At 37.7% G+C, this 20,230-nt stretch overlaps 4 pseudogenes; all 4 read left to right on the top strand.

The window, feature by feature from the left end:
- The first annotated feature begins 686 nt into the window (after window positions 1–686).
- On the top strand, window positions 687–1,616 carry LOC100352058 (olfactory receptor 4A47-like; annotated as a pseudogene).
- A 43-nt stretch (window positions 1,617–1,659) lies between these two features.
- On the top strand, window positions 1,660–2,247 carry LOC103351800 (thioredoxin reductase-like selenoprotein T pseudogene; annotated as a pseudogene).
- A 14,637-nt stretch (window positions 2,248–16,884) lies between these two features.
- Window positions 16,885–17,793, top strand: LOC100352312 (olfactory receptor 4A47-like; annotated as a pseudogene).
- Window positions 17,794–17,861: 68 nt separating this feature from the next.
- On the top strand, window positions 17,862–18,448 carry LOC103351801 (thioredoxin reductase-like selenoprotein T pseudogene; annotated as a pseudogene).
- The last annotated feature ends 1,782 nt before the right edge of the window (window positions 18,449–20,230 follow it).

The following is a 20,230-nucleotide window of genomic DNA, read 5'->3' as shown; positions in this document are numbered from 1 at the left end:
AATAATCTGAGTGGAAGAGCAGAATGAAAGGTATTGTATGATTTTTAGCATGAATAATAATGTGGCAGGCTATATAATTTAATTATGTAGAAACTAGTTAGGAAGAAAGAGGTTAATGGCAACATTATGAAGAGTCTAGAAATAGAAAATTGATACCCATTTTGAGATGTCAATCTGGGTGGCAAAGATCTATGAATAGTTAGTTCTATACACCTTGAATATGTGAATTATCTTCAGTGATTTTTAGTTGTTATAATTTAGTAAATGTATATGATACTTCCCTTGTGTAATTCTATTTTTGCCCTTTTTCTAGTTCATTCTCACTTTTTCAAATACTCAAGTTAGATGCACTTCCTCTGAGAATGCTTCTAATATTCCAGTATGATTAAGATGTCTTAGCTTTGTTACCCCTTAAAATAATGTGAATACTTTTATGACAAATATTAAATTGGTTTGTCATTCTTTGAATGAGTGATTAGGTATCTAGTCACTGAGTGTAGGAGGCCATTTCTCACCCCTCTTGATATTTTGCATGTTTATAGCTGATTCAACATGAATTGACCCTCATATGCATTTTTAGAGAATGACTAAATAAAATATTAAAATTTTCATATATTTAGTGGATTTCCTGTTATTTTTAGGGAAACAATATCCAACATTTGAAATCAGCAGCTGTGAAAGAAGAGATGGAATCCAGGAACAATGTGACTTACTTTGTCCTCTTGGGCCTTACACAGAATGCACAGGGACAGAAAATACTTCTTGCTTTGTTCTTGATCATCTACATTCTGACTGTGGTGGGGAACTTGCTCATTGTTGTGACTGTCTCTGTCAGTAAGACCCTGGGCTCACCAATGTACTTCTTTCTTGCCTGCTTATCCTCTATGGATGTCTTTTACTCCTCAGCCATTACTCCTAAATTGATTTCAGACTTGTTCTTTGGGAAACACACCATAAGCTTCCAATCATGTATGACCCAGCTCTTCATAGAGCACTTCTTTGGTGGATCAGGGGTCTTTATTCTGTTGGCAATGGCCTATGACCGCTATGTGGCCATCTGTAAGCCCTTGCACTATTTGGTTATCATGAGGCGATGGGTGTGTGTTGTGCTGCTGGTAGTGTCCTGGGTTGGAGGGTTTCTGCATTCAGTCATTCAACTCAGCACTATTTATGGGCTCCCATTCTGTGGTCCCAACATCATTGATCATTTTGCGTGTGACATGTACCCCTTACTGAAACTTGTCTGTACTGACACCTATGTCATTGGTCTCTTGGTGGTGGCCAATGGAGGTGTGATCTGCACTGTTGTGTTCCTGCTCTTACTCATCTCTTATGGTGTCATCTGGAACTCTTTAAAGAACCATAGTCAGGAAGGGAGACGGAAAGCTCTCCAGACCTGTGGTTCCCACATCACTGTGGTTGTTCTCTTCTTTGTTCCCTGAATTTTTATGTATGCAAGACCTGCTAAGACCTTCCCCATTGACAAATCAGTGAGTGTGTTTTATACAGTCATAACCCCCATGCTGAACCCTTTAATCTACACTCTGAGAAACTCAGAGATGACAAATGCTATGAAGAAGCTTTTAGGTAGAAAAGTCTCGTCGTGTAGAACTTAAGTTTTGCAGTCTGAGGGTGGCCGATGCGGCTGGCTCAATTAAGATGAGGCTTCTGTTGCTTTGCCTGGCGGCAGCATCGGTAATAGCCCAGAGAGGCTTCCGCCAACCTGGGGGTCATGCCCAGCAAGAGATTAAAGATGCAGTATGTACAGGCTGCCGCTTATTTTCAAGATCTGTGTTTCCTTAGGGTATAGGTTGGTGTTTGAGGAGTACCTGCAGGTTATTAGGCAGCAGTACCTAGCCTTATGAGTTTAAGGAGAGAATTACCTCCCTCAACCAGTATATAGACACATGCATCTTTCTTGTCATTTTCAAAGTAGTATTAATAGGCTTAATCATTGTTGGCAAAGATCCTTTTCCCTCTTTGGCATGCAAGCTCCTAGCATCTGGCAGTGGGGCCAGGAAAATATGGTCTATGCATGTATGGATGGTTTTCTTCTTGAGCAACATGATTGAGAACCAGCATTTGTCAACAGGTGCATTTTGAGATAATTTTAAATGTTGTACCTGTATGGTCTAAGCTGGAATCTGGTCACTTTCCATCCATGCAACAACTTAACTTGTTCAAATTCCAGACAATGAAATGAAACTCAATGAGCAAATGAATTCAATCCCACACCATTGGTCATAGCCCCAACCAATCAGCTTTGAAAACTCTTGCATTAAGGGATTTTGCAAGAGCAGCGTGACTGACATTATGAAGGCCTGTACTGAAGACAGCAAGTGTTAGTACAGACCAGATGCTTTTTTGACAGGCTCGTTGTATCTCTTGAAAACCTCAATGCAAGATGGTTTTTCAGTGCTAGTACATTTTGGAATTCAGCACATTCCATGGAGTGCAGTAATGCTGTATAGTTTTCTGCCCCCTCCCAAATTCATCCAGGTAATAGTCTTTTTTTAAAATGCAGACATTAGTTGCGACTTTCTTAGTCATTTGTAAAAGTAGATAATTGTGCTACAATTTTACTTATTTCAAAGAAATAAGTAAATCTGTGGTCCTTTTATATGAATTTTCATTTTTTTTGATTTAAAAATCAGTCCTTTTGGGAATGTAGACAGATTTCCCATATTCTCATATAATTTATAAGAGTCCAATGAGACATCTCTAATTTGGCCATGTGCAATTTATGTTGTTTTCAAAATACTGCTAATTTTGAACAGTGCATTATACAATATTATAGGGGGAAAGCTAATATTCAGAGTAGTCTACCAATTTGTGTGTGTGTGTGTGTATGCATATGTGTGTGTTAAGGAAATAAAGTAAACTATAATATAATTTTATTATATTCCTATCATTTTATATTTATTGCTTATATATTGATATTTTTAAAATTGTTGCTTATAAATTTGTTTACACATGTCTATGAACAATTATATTAATTAGAAGATCATAGAACATGCCAGCAATTTGGCTAATATTATTAGACTTTTTACTACAATAGCCATTACAGAAGAAATTATTTGTTATGTTAAAAAATGCTAGTAAAGCATTGCTTTATACTTCATTATCTAAGGTGTGCAAGACAAATATGCTTGGAATATAAATGACATTATTGGCTTATGGCAATAGCATTATTAATGATAACAATTGGTCAGCCTTTACAGTGATTTAAATGTCACAGGGGTCCCAGTGATAGGTCTCATTTTGAATGTTAACTTTGGCTAACTGGAAAGCATTCTGTTATTGTCATCATTTAAAATAACTCAGATTTTAAAATTAACCCACAGAATTTTTAAACATGGTTTGATATTCTGAAGCTTTTACTTATTTATCTTTCAAATCTCTTTTGGTAGAAATAAGTGAGGAATTGTAAAGTTCGGGCATTTACTTCTTTAGAATTGTGAAAATAAAGTTTTATAATGCTGAAAAACAACTTAAGTTTCTTCATCTCCATGAAGACAGTCTTCGAATTCTGGGGTCATCTCCTTGGACCCAAGAGTCCTTTGAAAATTTGTTTTCTTCCAAAAATTTATGTTAATTATGCAAATAACTTCATGTTTGTATTATGAATAACAACTTGTTCCCTCTCTGGTAAGCTTTTTAATAGTTTTGTATATTGTCTCAGCTAGGAAGTCATAAAACATCTATATCTGATAGTCGATACACACTGTTTAGTTAACCAGTGGGTACAATTTTCAGTTACATTGATTATTAATAATTTTATTCATTCTTATTGAAAATTTTCTTTCTAAGTATTAGTTTTATCTATAGTTATTTGAGCCTTTATATTGACCTTTTATTAAATAGTTAAGATCTTTTGTGGTGTGAAGATAATTCTCTACAATCAGATTCTGTTGTATACATATGAAATATTTGGCTAGTGATACTTCTGTTTTGTAAAATAAGACAAACTATAGTATAACAAGAACAAGAAAATCCCATTTAATTGTGTAATAAAAGTAAACTTCCATTCATCTTTCACTAATGTCATCCTATTTTACTCCCAGAGTAAACATTTTATGCATAATACTTTTGTCTTACCTATAAGGCTTGTAGCCCCTCAATTTTTTTTAGAAACATGCTTATTTTTGGGAATGCATGTTTTCAAATTCAGTGTAAACTAGTCACAAAACTAAGTTCAGTTATTTTGGATGTGATTTTATTTATGGAACAATATATATCTCTATAGATTTGAGAAGTGCTGTCCATGAAGAGAAGTGTTTTTATCTAGTCAGGTCTCCTTTTATATTCCCCAGCAGTTCTTTACAAATTTTGGCTGTGTTACCGATCCCCTATAGATAACTGCTGTGCTTCTTCCATGATCCTTAAAATGCTAACTGACACTTTTCTCTAAGGAAACAACAACAACAAGAAAAATCTCTTCCAGGGAATGCATGATGGGCCGCTTTTCTAGTACCTCTTGGTTCTGCTGAGATCATTCTACTGAGGGATGGTCTGTGACACTATGTGGCCCTCACTGTGCTGCAGGATGACCATGCACTGATACATGTGTGTCCATCTCCAAGAAGAGATAGGAGCTACAGGCTCAGGCCATGCCGAGTTTGAATACTCATCACAGTCTGACTGCCTGTGTGACCCAGTGACAAGCCCACCTGCTTGCTATGAGGAATCCTTTGTTGAACCTCATCTATGTCGACAACTCTATTCTCATGGTTGCTGCCAAGAGTGGGCTCATCTTCTCATTTTCTCCTTTTGATGTTCTCCTGTGAGGTCTTCCAATACAGGTTGAAATTTCAAATCATGGAGGAAATGCACAAAGCCCTCTCCACTGTGTCTTTCATGTGACTGTGGTCATTGTGTTCTTTGTGTACTGCATATTTGTGTGTCTACAGCACCCTGTGACCACTTCTCAAAAAAAAAAAAAAAAGAAATTGAGCTTTGGCAGTGTTATATCATGGTAACTCCTATGTTGAGCTGTTTAAGTTCCCAGAAATGCAGATATATTATGCTATGAAGAAGATGTAGATCTAAATGTAGTGTAATGGAGAAATATTCTAAACATAACATGACTGCATCCTTAGATGGTAAAGTGAAAAGAACATAGCATCTAAGATTCAGGGCCAAGTATTGTACTGATGCCTGAATATGTTGGTTCTGAGTTTGATGCCTTTTGATGTAAAAGTGAAGAGGTAAATCATTTTTCATTAAGAATATCCTGTTTAGATATTTCTATCACTCATTTTGCAGCTAATCCTCAGTGTACTTTCAAAGGCTTAAAGGACTTTGTAGATGGGTAGATTCCCAGGATACAGCTCCACACATTCTAGTGCAGTAGACAGGTTTCAAATGGTGATGTGCTTTCAGCATATGCAGTAGATCTTTGCCTGGACTTTGAGCAACATTCCCAGAGATCATTTGCATATCCTGTACTATTAATGGATTCAATTCATTAAGGAAGAATCCTTCACAGCAGATTCTTTGAGCTCATGACATTCTCAATATTTATTTTCATAGAATAGTTGTTAATTTGAAATCAGAAAAAATTTCAAATATTGTAGAAAATTAGAACAGTTTTAGGCATTCATTCTCTTTTTTCTCTTTCTGTATTTTCTGATACTGGAACATCTGGTATGGTTCTTTTGCTTTTTCTTCCTAAACACTAAAATTGGATCATTTATTGCTGCTGTATTATTTGGAGCAAAACTTAATGACATTGTCATTTTTAGTAGTCATTTACATAAGATTCTTATTTTTAGTGTTTTTCCTGTTTACAGGGAGATTGTGGATCATTACCATATGCACAATTTTAGGAATGGCTGATGGGTTTAGTCTATGACCATGGTTGAGAGTCTATTGTTTGAGGAAGACAATCTTGAAGAAAATCCTACCTTTCTCATTTATAATGTGAATATTTGGAAATCAATGCCCCTTAAAGTTTCAGATGAAGGGGAATAATAGAGTTACATCAAATGAAATGATCTAAGTACACTCCCAGAGGAACTAAATACTCATAATATTAGTTATGAAGACCAACTCATATTAAACTAAAATTAAAATAGACACATTCAACTTGCATAAGGCAATTAGCTAATTTTTTAAAGGGTTATAAATAATCTCTCTCTCCGTGCTGTGAGGAAGAATACATAAGCACTGACTGTACTTCATGGAGTTCTTGATGGCAACAAGAACTCCTACCCCTTGGCCATACCTGAATCCATTTCTCCTCTTCTCTGATCCACTGGTCCCATCCTTCTGAGGACTTGTAGTTATTATAGTTATCAGTCTTATTTTTCTTGTCCATGCTTGTTTGTTTGTAAAAGTCATTTTATTGGCCGACGCCACGGCTCACTAGGCTAATCCTCCACCTAGTGGCGCCAGCATACCAGGTTCTATTCCCGGTTGGGGCGCCGGATTCTGTCCTGGTTGCCCCTCTTCCAGGCCAGCTCTCTGCTATGGCCAGGGAGTGCAGTGGAGGATGGCCCAGGTGCTTGGGCCCTGCACCCCATGGGAGACCAGTAAAAGCACCTGGCTCCTGGCTCCTGCCATCGGATCAGCGCAGTGCGCCGGCCGCAGCGCGCCTGCCGCGGCGGCCAAGGAGGGTGAACCAATGGCAAAGGAAGACCTTTCTTTCTGTCTCTCTCTCACTGTCCACTCTACCTGTCAAAAAAAAAAAAAAAAGTCATTTTACTCTGATTTTGATGTCAACATACCATGCAGTCAGAATACATAAAGACATAAAATAAAGGATTTGTTTTCAAGTAGTGTTACTAGTGTGCTTAGCACCTCAAACAAAGGTTGGCCCCAAATAAATTTTAATAAGTATTTGATGAACAAATTGCTATCACAACTGCTTACCCCATAAAAGAGTATCTATTCTTGGGAAAAGGATGCTTACTAAGTAAATGCTTCTGACACTGATGGTTGTTCATTTTTGTGATAAATAGAAATGGAGATATTTTGCTCAGGTTGGTAGACAAGTATATACGCTTTTTTAAATTTATTTTTTATTTATTTTTTTAACTTTCATTAATGATTATAAATTTCCAAAGTACAGCTTATGGATTACAATGGTTTCCCCCAAAATGTCCCTCACACCTGCAACCAACCCTTTCCCACTCCCTCAACCCTTCCATTCACATAAAGATTCATTTTCGATTCTCTTTATATACAGAAGATCAGTTTAGCATACATTAAGTAAAGATTTCAACAGTTTGCTCCCACACAGAAACATAAAGTGAAAAATACTGTTTGAGTACTGGTTATAGCATTAAATCTCAATGTACAACACACTAAGGACAAAGATCCTACATGAGGAGTAAGTGCACAGTGACTCCTGTTGTTGACTTAACAAATTGACACTCTTGTTTAGGGCATCAGTAATCACCCTAGGTTCTTGTCATGAGCTGCCAAGGCTATGGAAGCCCCCTGAGTTCACCGACTCTGATCATATTTAAACAAGGCCATGATCAAAGTGGAAGTTCTCTCCTCCCTTCAGAGAAAGGTACCTCCTTTGATGACCTGTTCTTTCCACTGGGATCTCACTCGCGGAGATCTTTCATTTAGGTTTTTTTTTTTCCCCCAGAGTGTCTTGGCTTTCCATGCCTGAAATACTCTCATGGGCTTTTCAGCCAGATCCGCATGCCTTAAGAGCTCATTCTGAGGCCAGAGTGCTGTTTAGGACATCTGCCATTCTATGGTTCTGCTGTGTATCTCACTTCCCATGTTGGATCATTCTCTCCCTTTTTGATTCTATCAGCTAGTATTTGCAGACACTATTCTTGTTTCTGTGATCCCTTTGGTTCTTAGTCCTATCATTATGATCAATTGTGAACAGAAATTGATCACTGGGACTAGTGAGATGGCATTGGTACATGCCACCTTGATGGGATTGTATTGGAATCCCCTGGTATGTTTCTAACTCTACCGTTTGAGGAAAGTCAGCTTGAGCATGTCCCGAATTGCACATCTCTTCCCTCTCTTATTCCCACTCTTATATCTAACAGCGATCACTTTTCAGTTAAGTTTCAGCACTTAAGAAGAATTGTGTATTGATTACAGCATTCAACCAAAAGTATTAAGTAGAACAAACAAAAAAATACTAAGAGGGATAATGTATTAAGTTGTTCATTAACAGTCAGGGCTATGATGATCAAGTCACCGTTTCTCATAGTGTCCATTTCACTTCAACAGGTTTCCTTTTTGGTGTTCAGTCAGTTGTCACCGATCAGGGTGAACATATGGTATTTGTCCCTTTGGGACTGGCTTACTTCACTCAGCATGATGTGTTCCAGATTCCTCCATTTTGTTGCAAATGACTGGATTTCGTTGTTTCTTACTGCGGTATAATATTCTAAAGAGTACATATCCCATAATTTCTTTATCCAGTCTACCGTTGATGGGCATTTAGGTTGGTTCCAGGTCTTGGCTATTGTGAATTGTGCTGCAATAAACATTAGGGTGCAGACCGCTTTTTTGTTTGCCAATTTAAATTCCTTTGGGTAAATTCCGAGGAGTGGGATGGCTGGGTCGAACGGTAGGGTTATATTCAGGTTTCTGAGGAATCTCCAGACTGACTTCCATAGTGGCTTGACCAGTTTGCATTCCCACCAACATTGGGTTAGTGTCCCTATGTCTGTTGCATAGTTTGCAAATATTTTTCCCATTCTGTCGGTTGTCTCTTCACTCTCCTGACTGTTTCTTTTGCAGTACAGAAACTTCTCAATTTGATGCAATCCCAATAGTTGATTTTGGCTTTGACTGCCTGTGCCTCCCAGGTCTTTTCCAGAAATTCTTTGCCTGTGCCAATATCTTGAAGGGTTTCTCCAAGAAGAAGGCAGAGAACAGGAAAGGATACAGTCAGACCAAAGAAAAGAAGAGGAAATTAGAAATCTAAAACATATTGTCAGGAATCTTCAGGATACTATTAAAAAACCCAACATTTGGGTTCTAGTAGTTCCTGAAGGCATGGAGAGGGAGAAAGGATTAGAAGGCCTTTTTAGTGAGATATTAGCAGAAAATTTCCCAGGTTTGGAGAAGGACAGAGAAATCCTAGTACAGGAAGCTCACAGAACCCCTAATAAACACGACCAAAAGAGATCCTCACCACGACACATTGTAATCAAACTCACCACGGTGAAACATAAAGAAAAGATCCTAAAATGTGCAAGAGAGAAACGTCAGATTACTCTCAGAGGATCTCCAATCAGACTCACAGCTGACTTCTCATCAGAAACCCTACAAGCTAGGAGGGAATGGCGAGATATAGCACAGGTACTAAGAGAGAACAACTGCCAGCCCAGAATATTATATCCTGCAAAGCTATCATTTGTGAATGAAGGTGAAATAAAGACTTTTCATAGCAAACAGAAATTGAAAATATTTGTTGCTACTCATCCAGCCCTACAAAAGATGCTTAAAGATGTCTTACACACAGAAACACAGAAACACGATCATCAGTATGAAAGAAGGTAAAGGAAGGAAAGCTCACAGCAAAAGATCACAGGGAATTCAAAGCATATATTAGAACTTATCTTTGGCAAATGGCAGGGCAAAGTTACCACTTATCATTAGTCACATTGAACGTTAATGGCCTGAACTGTCTAGTTAAACGACACCGATTGGCTGATTGGGTTAAGGAACAAAACCCATCTATTTGCTGCTTACAAGAAATGCATCTTTCCAACAAAGATGCATACAGACTGAAAGTGAAAGGCTGGAAAAAGATATAGCATGCCAACAGAAATGAAAAAAGAGCAGGCGTAGCCATCTTAATATCGGACAACATAAACTTTACCACAAAAACTGTTAAGAGTGACAAAGAGGGACACTATATAATGATTAAGGGATCAATACAACAAGACGATATAACAATTATCAATGTATATGCACCTAACTACAGGGCACCGGTTTATCTAAAAGATTTGTTAAAGGACTTAAAGGGAGACTTAGACCCCAATACAATAGTACTAGGGGACTTCAATACTCCACTCTCAGAAATAGACAGATCAACAGGACAGAAGATCAACAAGGATACAGTAGATTTAAACGACACTATAACCCAAATGGATCTAACAGATATATACAGTTCTTTCAATCCTACAGCTAAAGATTTTCATTCTTCTCAGCAGTACATGGAACCTTCTCTAGGATTGACCACATACTAGGCCATAAAGCAAGTCTCAGCAAATTCAAAAGAATTAGAATCATACCATGCAGCTTCTCAGACCATAAAGGAATGAAGTTGGAAATTAGCAACTCAGGAATCCCTAGAGCATACACAAACACATGGAGATTAAACAACATGCTCCTGAATGAACAATGGGTCATAGGAGAAATTAAAAGAGAAATCAAAAATTTTCTGGAAGTAAATGAAGATAACAGCACAACATACCAAAACTTATGGGATGCAGCAAAAGCAGTGTTAAGAGGAAAGTTTATATCAATAGGTGCCTACATCAAGAAATTGGAAAGGCACCAAATAGATGAGCTTTCAATTCACCTCAAGGATCTAGAAAACCTATAGCAAACCAGACCCAAATCTAGTAGGAGAAGAGAAATAATTAAAATCAGAGAAGAAATCAACAGCATTGAATCCAAAAAAAAAATTACAAAAAATCAGCCAAGTGAAGAGCTGGTTTTTTGAAAAAATAAACAAAATTGACACCCCATTGGCCCAACTAACTAAAAAAAGAAGAGAAAAGACCCAAATCAATAAAATCAGAGATCAAAAAGGAAACGTAACAACAGACACCACAGAAATAAAAAGAATCATCAGAAATTACTACAAGGAATTGTATGCCAGCAAACAGGGAAACCTATCAGAAATGGATAGATTCCTGGACACATGCAACCTACCTAAATTAAACCAGGAAGACATCGAAAACTTAAACAGACCCATAACTGAGACAGAAATTGAAACAGTAATAAAGGCCCTCCCAACAAAGAAAAGCCCAGGACCAGATGGATGATTCTTTGATATAATGATTTCATGTATTTTGGATCTATACATAATATATTTAAGTTCTATTTCTACTTTTTTAAAAGAAATTTTACAGAAAGAGTTAGCAGTGAAAGAGAGAGAGAGAGAGAGAAACAGACAGAGAGAAAGGTCTTCCTTTTGTTGGTTCACTCCCCAAATGGCTGCCACGGCCGGAGCTATGCCAATCTGAAACCAGGAACCTGGTGCATCCTCTTAGTCTCCCCTATGGGTGCAGGGGCCCAAGCCCTTGTGCCATCCTCCACTGCTTTCTGGGGCCACGGCAAAGAGCTGGACTGGAAGAGGAGCAACCGGGACTAGAACCTGGCACCCATATGCAATGTCAGTCCCACAGGTGGAGGATTAACCAAGTAAGCCACAGTGCCAGCTCCTCTAAATTTTTTTGGAAAGAATCTCTATTCTGTTTTCCACAGTGGATATAATAATTTACTTTCCCACCAGCTTTGTGTAAGAGTTCTCCATTCTCCTTTTTTCACCAATATTAGACTTTATGTGTTTTTGGTAATCATTTTAAATAGGGTGAGGTGATATACCATTGGTGTTTTGATGGTATTTTGCTGACGATGTGTGATATTATGCCATTTTGCATACATAGGGCATTTGTATATTTCACAGTTCTTATCTGAAGATGCAGAATCATATCTAGCATGTTTAAGAAGAATCAATGTATTATATGAAATTCATTACTCAAAACAAAGAAAAAGTGCACAATCAAGAACTGTATTTGGGCAACCTTGAGAGAAAGAGAGAAAGAATGAACCAAAACCACCCTGTCAAACCTGGGACTGTCCCTTTATATATCATGAGGCTTGAGGTGGTCCGCAGGTGTCTGTGCAGAGGCTACATTACCTATCAAAAGTGAGTGGAGTTTGGAGGCAGGATCCAGTACCACTCATTTCTGTATCCTTTTTGGGAAACATCAAGTCATGGTGTCAGATGCATGATTGGAGTGGAGGTACCAGCCATGCTAATTTTATCATAATGACATTACAGTGTCATCTCAGAGTCAGAGCCTGCAGCCATGTTGGGTATTTCTGGTTGGTGCTGGTTCCACATTGGCAACATCGTGGAACTTGTTTCCACTACATGAAAGGGGAGCTTGGAGGTGCATGGAAGGAGGGCTGTGGTGCAGCATTTAGGATTCCACCTGGAATGCTGGCAACCCCTACCCGAGCATCACTTAGAGTTCTGGCTGCTCTGCTCTGCTGGGAAGGCAGCTGGTAATGGTCCGAGTGATTGGGCCACTGCCACCTATGTGGACAGCTGGATGGAATTCCTTCTTCCTGGTTTATTGTGGCCACTGGGTAATGATTCACTGGATGGGAGATTTCTCTCTCCTCCCTCTCTCTCTCTGCCTTTGAAATAAATTTTGAAAAGAAAGGGAAGTTCAGGTGGTACACAGTCAGGGTTAGATGGTTTAGAGAAGGGTTTGGGTGGTACAGACCCGGCTGTCACACAGGCTGGTTGTGGCTTTTGTGCTGGTGAGGAAGCAGCGACTGCCTGAAGTTGCAATGTGTTGGAAATTCCCAAGTTTTAAATTGAGACACCTGCCATATTTTCCTATTTTCATGTTTTCTTATTTACTTATTTAACTTTGATATTTTCAGTTTATTTATTCATTTAAAAAATCCGAACATTTTTGAGATTTACAACTGTAAACGATATGGGGTATTTGATGCTTCACAGATGTTTCATTACATGTATTAAAATAATTTCAATTGAAATTCAAAACTTGAAAAGGATTTATGTATTCATTTGATAGGAAGTTACATAGAGAGGAGGAAACAAGAGTTGGAAAGGGAGAGAGAGAGAGAAAGGTCTGCCATCTACAGGTTCACTCTGTAAATGATTGCAATGTGGTCCAGGTCTGGGCAAGGCTGAAGGCAGGAGCCTGGACCTCCATTCTGGTCTCTCACTTGGGTCTCAGGGGCCCAAATGCTTGACTCATCTTCCACAGCTGTCCCAGGCGCATTAGTAGGGAGCTGGATCAGACATGGGACTAAACTAATGGGACTAATCAGACATGGGAGCAACTGGGACTGAAATCAGCACTCATAGGGGATGCTGGCCTTGCAGGTGGCACTGAAATTCAAATTCTTTAGGAAAGTCTCCCCTGCCTGGCTGGGTTTACTGTTCTGCCTTACCTTTGTATTACCATTCATGTACAATAGCCTCTCATTGTCTTGAGATTGCCAAACTGTTTTCAGTGTTTGAGTTCTCCAGATGTAAATGTCCTTCCTGTAGTCTCTTCTTATTTTTTGTACTTCTGTTACCTGTCAGCTTTTGAATAAGGCCGTTTCCATTTTATACAGAGTCCATTCTGCCCCTTTATTTTCTGTCTCATTACTTTATTTGTCAAGCTATTAGCATTGGTCCCAAGTTGTGATTGCCTATATTAAGCTGCTCCCATTTTTAATGTTTGACTCCCTTATAAGACTTAAGGTCACTGAAAGCAAAACGTTAATCCTAATATTATTTTTCTGTTTTGTTAACTCAGTATCTCTAGCTTGTGGTTAGAATCTGAATCATGTAGGCACTTCGTAAAATTCCTAAGAATTTGAATGATTTAATCGATTTTCAGTTATTACAGCCACATCAGGGATAAGACAAAGTAGGGGAGGGAAGTGATACATATCCTGTTGGAACATAAAGGCTGATATTTTATTCTCAACTAGAAATAGCATCAACAATGGTTCTGAAGCACTTTTTACCTCCTAGTTGAGCCTCCCTGACGCTGGTCATGTGATTGGTATGATAACGTCTTTATATACAATTGTTTAAATATTTTGTGGAAAATCCCAGTGAATTTAATTAAGCATGAACTTTGGCCAAGCTCCAGATGCAGGTCTCAGGGCTATGTGAGGTTAGGAGATATAAGTTATCCTGTGCTTTTGGACCCTGTTGGAGAAGATGCTATACTCTTCAGGTGTGATACAACTGTTTCCAGACAAGCAATTACTTATTGCAAGAATGCCATCTCAAATACCACAGAAAAGTTTGGCTTGCAACAAAATTGAATGAGATGGGTTAAATATCTGAATGAAATTTTTCTTCCTTGAATTTGGAAGGAAAGAAGTCAGACAATAAAGGAAACATCTCCTGGTAACATGACTGGTTGTTCTCTTCTTATGCAGACTGTTAATCAAGATCTATAAATAATCACTTCTATCCACTTTGAGTTTCTAAATTACCTCCCAAGATTTCTCAAGTGTTATAATTTAGTTTGTTACATTTTGTTTGTTTATTTTGTTCAGGAATTTACTGATGCAGACTCTTCAATTTTTCTTTTTATGTGATCTGATGCCTTTTAGTAGGTGTCCAACGCAAGTCATTATAATTTACTCAAATATTTAGATGATGTAAGAAATTGGGCAGAGTCATGAGAAACCAAATATGTACTGAAGGAGGAAAGTATCTCCCTCTCTGGCCAAAACATGGAAGACACATTTCCTTGTCCTAAGGCGTCAGTTACAAAGCTCTCCATCAGGCTCTGAGGAAGCCTCCAAAAGGTGAGAAAGTGGCAGTTAACAGAAGAATTTAGAGATTTTCATGTGTGTATTTTCCTGGTATGTAGGAAATTATACTGTTTGACTTTGCAAGAGTGGACATGTTGAAAAACTTCTGATTTTCCAAGATCTTTGAAGGTCAAGGACGTTTAGTTTCTTATTCCACTTCTGTCACTGAAAAGTATATGAGTGTGTGAAAATTTACCGAATTTCCTGAGCCTGTTTCTTCACATGTAAAGGGGGGACAAGTATCATATATTAGCACAAGTATCAATATTTATGCTTTATGTGATGATATTTGTGTGTCTATGAATATAAACCTATTTGTATGAAACATACATGTGAGAATCACATAGCATCTTGCAGAGTTTTGCAAAACTAATGCTAGGTGTGCTGGCAATGTTAGCATTTCCACTCATTAAATTATGTTTTATCTATTTTAATGGAACTGATTAGGTGAAAATATTTTGTTCTCTAGTGATTTTGCATTGCAGGGGGACATAAACTTGTGATTGATATATATATATATATATATATATACACACCAGTTTGCACAAATGGGATTTTCATGTTTTCTCCATAGCATTCAAGTACAGTAATAAGCACTTTCCTGTGTTTCATCACATTAGATCCTCAAAAAATGTTTAGAATAATTTCATTTACAAATCTGCAAGGTATGAATGATTTCTTCTCAAAATTTAAGTACAGTAAAACATTTCTGCTTGCATATTAAGCATCTTTTAAATTAGGGATCATCATCCAAGCAGTATACATCCATTTGTTAATGTAGTAGAGTTAGGTGAAAAATGTAGTAGAGTTAGGTGATTTCTTAGCTTGCACAACGTTTTTCCTCTTACAATGTGATGCCTGGCTTTTAAATGTTTTCTTTTAAAAAAATATTTTTTATTTGAAAGTCAGAGTTACACAGAGAGAGAAGGAGAGGCAGAGAGAGAGAGAGAGAGAGTGGTCTTGCATCCACTGGTTCACTCTCCAATCGGCCTCAATGGTTGGAGCTATGCTTATCAGAAGCCAGGGGCTTGGAGCTTCCTCAGGTCTTGGGACTTGGGCCATTTTCTACTTCTTTCCCAGGCCTTTGCAAAGAGATGGATTGGAAGTGGAGCTGCCAGGACTTGATCCAGCGCCCATATATTATGCAGGCACTGTAGCGGCAGCTTTACGAGCTGCACCACAATGCTGGCCCCATAAATCGTGATCCTAAATGAGTTAGCAGTTTCTCTGATATCTCAAAGTCCACTTTATTTCTAAAGCATACAACAATGTAGGTTTTTGATTGAATTAATAAATAAACATTTAGACTTCCAATAACATTGCCATAATATTATTATAGCATTACACTGCTTCTGATTTCTGAAATTACCATGTATTGAAATAAATTTGGGAATATGGCTTTGATCTAAAGCATCAATATTTCTGTAGGCAGTATAGAAATACTGTATTTTGTTGAAAGTAGGATGGAAATTTATTGTAGGGATTTTGAGCCAAGGGTGATGTGTTAGATCTAAATGGGATCATTTGGGCTGTGTCATGTGAGTAGATTACTGCACTCTGGAACATTAAAGTAGTGAGAACCTAAAGAGGCTATTAGAGTAGAATGGTGGAAACTGGGATGTACTGAGGATGATAAAATTTGGGGGTGATATGTTATTAAAATACGTTGAAAATAATCTGAGTGGAAGAGCAGAATGAAAGGTATTGTATGAATTTTAGCATGAATAATAATGTGGCAGGCTATATAATTTAATCATGTAGAAACTAGTTAGGAAGAAAGAGGTTAATGGCAACATTATGAAGAGTCTAGAAATAGAAAATTGATACCCATTTTGAGATGTCAATCTGGACGGTAAAGATCTATGAATAATTATTTCTATGCACCTTGAATATGTGAATTACCTTCAGTGATTTTTAGTTGTTATAATTTAGTAAATGTATATGATACTTCCCTCGTGTAATTCTATTTTTCCCTCTTTCTAGATCATTCTCACTTTTGCTCAATACTCAAGTTAAATGTTGTTCCTCTGAGAATGCTTCAAATATTCCAGTATGATTAAGATGTCTTAGCTTGGTTACCCCTTAAAATAATGTGAATACTTTTATGAGAATTATTAAATTGGTTTGTCATTCTTTGAATGAGTGAGTATGTATCACTTCAGTGAGTGTAGGGGGCCATTTCTCACCCTTCTTGATATTTTGCATGTTTATAGCTGATTCAACATGAATTGACCCTCATATGCATTTTTAGAGAATGACTAAATAAAATATTAAAATTTTCATATAGTTAATATATTTCCCCTTTTTTAGGGAATCAGTATCCAACATCTGAAATCAGCCCCTGTGAAAGAAGAGATGGAATCCAGGAACAATGTGACTTACTTTGTGCTCTTGGGCCTTACACAGAATGCACAGGGACAGAAAATACTTCTTGTTTTGTTCTTGATCATCTACATTCTGACTGTGGTGGGGAACTTGCTCATTGTCGTGACTGTCTCTGTCAGTAAGACCCTGGGCTCACCAATGTACTTCTTTCTTGCCTGCTTATCCTCTATGGATGTCTTTTACTCCTCAGCCATTACTCCTAAATTGATTTCAGACTTGTTCTTTGGGAAACACACCATAAGCTTCCAATCATGTATGACCCAGCTTTTTATAGATCACTTCTTTGGTGGATCAGGGGTCTTTATTCTGTTGGCAATGGCCTATGACCGCTATGTGGCCATCTGTAAGCCCTTGCACTATTTGGTTATCATGAGGCGATGGGTGTGTGTTGTACTGCTGGTAGTGTCCTGGGTTGGAGGGTTTCTGCATTCAGTCATTCAGCTCATCACTATTTATGGGCTCCCATTCTGTGGCCCCAACATCATTGATCATTTTGCGTGTGACATGTACCCCTTATTGAAACTTGTCTGTACTGACACCTATGTCATTGGTCTCTTAGTGGTGGCCAATGGAGGTGTGATCTGCACTGTTGTGTTCCTGCTCTTACTCATCTCTTATGGTGTCATCTGGAACTCTTTAAAGAACCATAGTCAGGAAGGGAGACGGAAAGCTCTCCAGACCTGTGGTTCCCACATCACTGTGGTTGTTCTCTTCTTTGTTCCCTGAATTTTTATGTATGCAAGACCTGCTAAGACCTTCCCCATTGACAAATCAGTGAGTGTGTTTTACACAGTCATAACCCCCATGCTGAACCCCTTAATCTACACTCTGAGAAACTCAGAGATGACAAATGCCATGAAGAAGCTCTTGGGTAGGTAAGTCTCATCGTGTAGAACTTAAGTTTTGCAGTCTGTCTGAGGGTGGCCGACGCGGCTGGCTCAGTTAAGATGAGGCTTCTGTTGCTTTGCCTGGTGGCAGCATCGGTGGTGGCCAGAGAGGCTTCCGCCCACCTGGGGGTCATGCCCAGCAAGAGATTAAAGATGCAGTATGTACGGGCTGCCGCTTATTTTCAAGATCTGTGTTTCCTTAGGGTATAGGTTGGTGTTTGAGGAGTACCTGCAGGTTCTTAGGCAGCAGTACCTAGCCTTATGAGTTTAAGGAGAGAATTACCTCCCTCAACCAGTATATAGACACATGCATCTTTCTTGTCATTTTCAAAGTAGTATTAATAGGCTTAATCATTGTTGGCAAAGATCCTTTTCCCTCTTTGGCATGCAAGCTCCTAGCATCTGGCAGTGGGGCCAGGAAAATATGGTCTATGCATGTATGGATGGTTTTCTTCTTGAGCAACATGATTGAGAACCAGCATTTGTCAACAGGTGCATTTTGAGATAATTTTAAATGTTGTACCTGTATGGTCTAAGCTGGAATCTGGTCACTTTCCATCCATGCAACAACTTAACTTGTTCAAATTCCAGACAATGAAATGAAACTCAATGAGCAAATGAATTCAATCCCACACCATTGGTCATAGCCCCAACCAATCAGCTTTGAAAACTCTTGCATTAAGGGATTTTGCAAGAGCAGCGTGACTGACATCATGAAGGCCTGTGCTGAAGACAGCAAGTGTTAGTACAGACCAGATGCTTTTTTGGCAGGCTCGTTGTGTCTCTTGAAAACCTCAATGCAAGATGGTTTTTCAGTGCTAGTACATTTTGGAATTCAGCACATTCCATGGAGTGCAGTAATGCTGTATAATTTTCTGCCCCCTCCCAAATTCATCCAGGTAATATTCTTTTTTTAAAATGCAGACATTAGTTGCGACTTTCTTAGTCATTTGAAAAAGTAGAAAATTGTGCTACAATTTTATTTATTTCAAAGAAGTCTGTTAAATCTGTTGTACTTTTATATGAATTTTCATTTTTTATGGTTTAAAATCAGTCTTTTTTGGAATGTAGCCAAATTTCCCATATACTTTATAAGAGTCCAATGAGACATCTCTAATTTGGCTATGTGCAATTTATGTTGTTTTCAAAACACTGCAAATTGTGAACAATGCATTATACAATATTATAGGGGGAAATCTAATATTCAGGGTAGTCTACCAATTTGTGTGTATGTGTGTGTGTGTGTGTGTGCATGTGTGTGTATGATTACCAGACAACTACTAAACATCAACTGCTTTTCAAGTCCTATTATGTAGTTCAAGTGTCTTGCTTGACCAGTCTTATGAGTTGGTTTAACTGAGCCTTTATACTTAGCTAAACAAAAAATTAAACAGATGTCAGTTAAATAAAAAAGTTTCAATTTATTGCTCAGTATACCAGTTATCATTGTATTTAACAATCGTCTCTTTAAATTATTGTTTTTTACTCTCAGGTAACTTCATAAGGCATACACTTTAGATTCACTTACATTTTTAGGATAATGAAACTCACTCAGTTGAATCTCTTTACAACACTGATATTAGCTGAGTGGCAATCACTTGCCTAAAGTTTAATTTGTCTATTATATCAGAATTGTATTTGAGGACCAAAATTGGAAAAATTTTAAATTTAATAATTTAGTGTTCTAAAGACAGTTAAAACAACTTAAACTGATAAAGACTATAAGAATGACTTAGCAGAACTAAGACCACAGTGTGGAAGAATAATCATATTGCAAGGTGACAGCATACTTCAGCTTCTAAATAGGAATGAAGTGGTAGAGCCAGTTTTAGGCCTGGATTTGTTAGTGGAAATAGAGGGATTTTAGGAAAAGTTATGAGGTAATTTTGGCGTTGGTTTCACCTGACACTTAGACGTTTCTAAGACCTTATGTGAGGACACTTTCGAAAGGTCCAGGGAAAGTGGAACTAAAAAGCTGTTTATTCTGATGCAAAGAAATTGAAATATATGTCCATGAAGGGTCTTCATAAATTCATTAAAATGCATATTATGAAAACCTATGACGAGATTATGATTTTTTTTGCGCCAGCATAAACATATTTAACTCTATTTTCCATGAACTTTTGAAATGTTCTTGTACTTACTTATGTTTATAACACCTAACGTTATACTTCGCCATTGAATATTTGTTTAGGTCATATCACTTAATGTTCCTGATTGTGACTCCTGATGTTGGAACATATTAGAAACTCCAAATGATAGGAAATTAGTTTAATAAGTCACTCCACAACATTATTTAAGGATTATCCTTTTTATTAACTGCACAGACAATTTATTGACAATGTAGACTTCTACATATAGTGATAAGAAGTATTACAATTTAAGCTGAAGTTCCCTTAGAGATTATTATTTGGGTGTAATACCATTTT

The sequence above is a fragment of the Oryctolagus cuniculus genome, chromosome 1 (genome assembly GCF_051225735.1).
Source record: "Oryctolagus cuniculus isolate XC-2025 breed Fujian yellow rabbit chromosome 1, ASM5122573v1, whole genome shotgun sequence".
Classification (NCBI taxonomy): domain Eukaryota; kingdom Metazoa; phylum Chordata; class Mammalia; order Lagomorpha; family Leporidae; genus Oryctolagus; species Oryctolagus cuniculus.
This window is presented reverse-complemented; position numbering and strand designations above follow the sequence as displayed.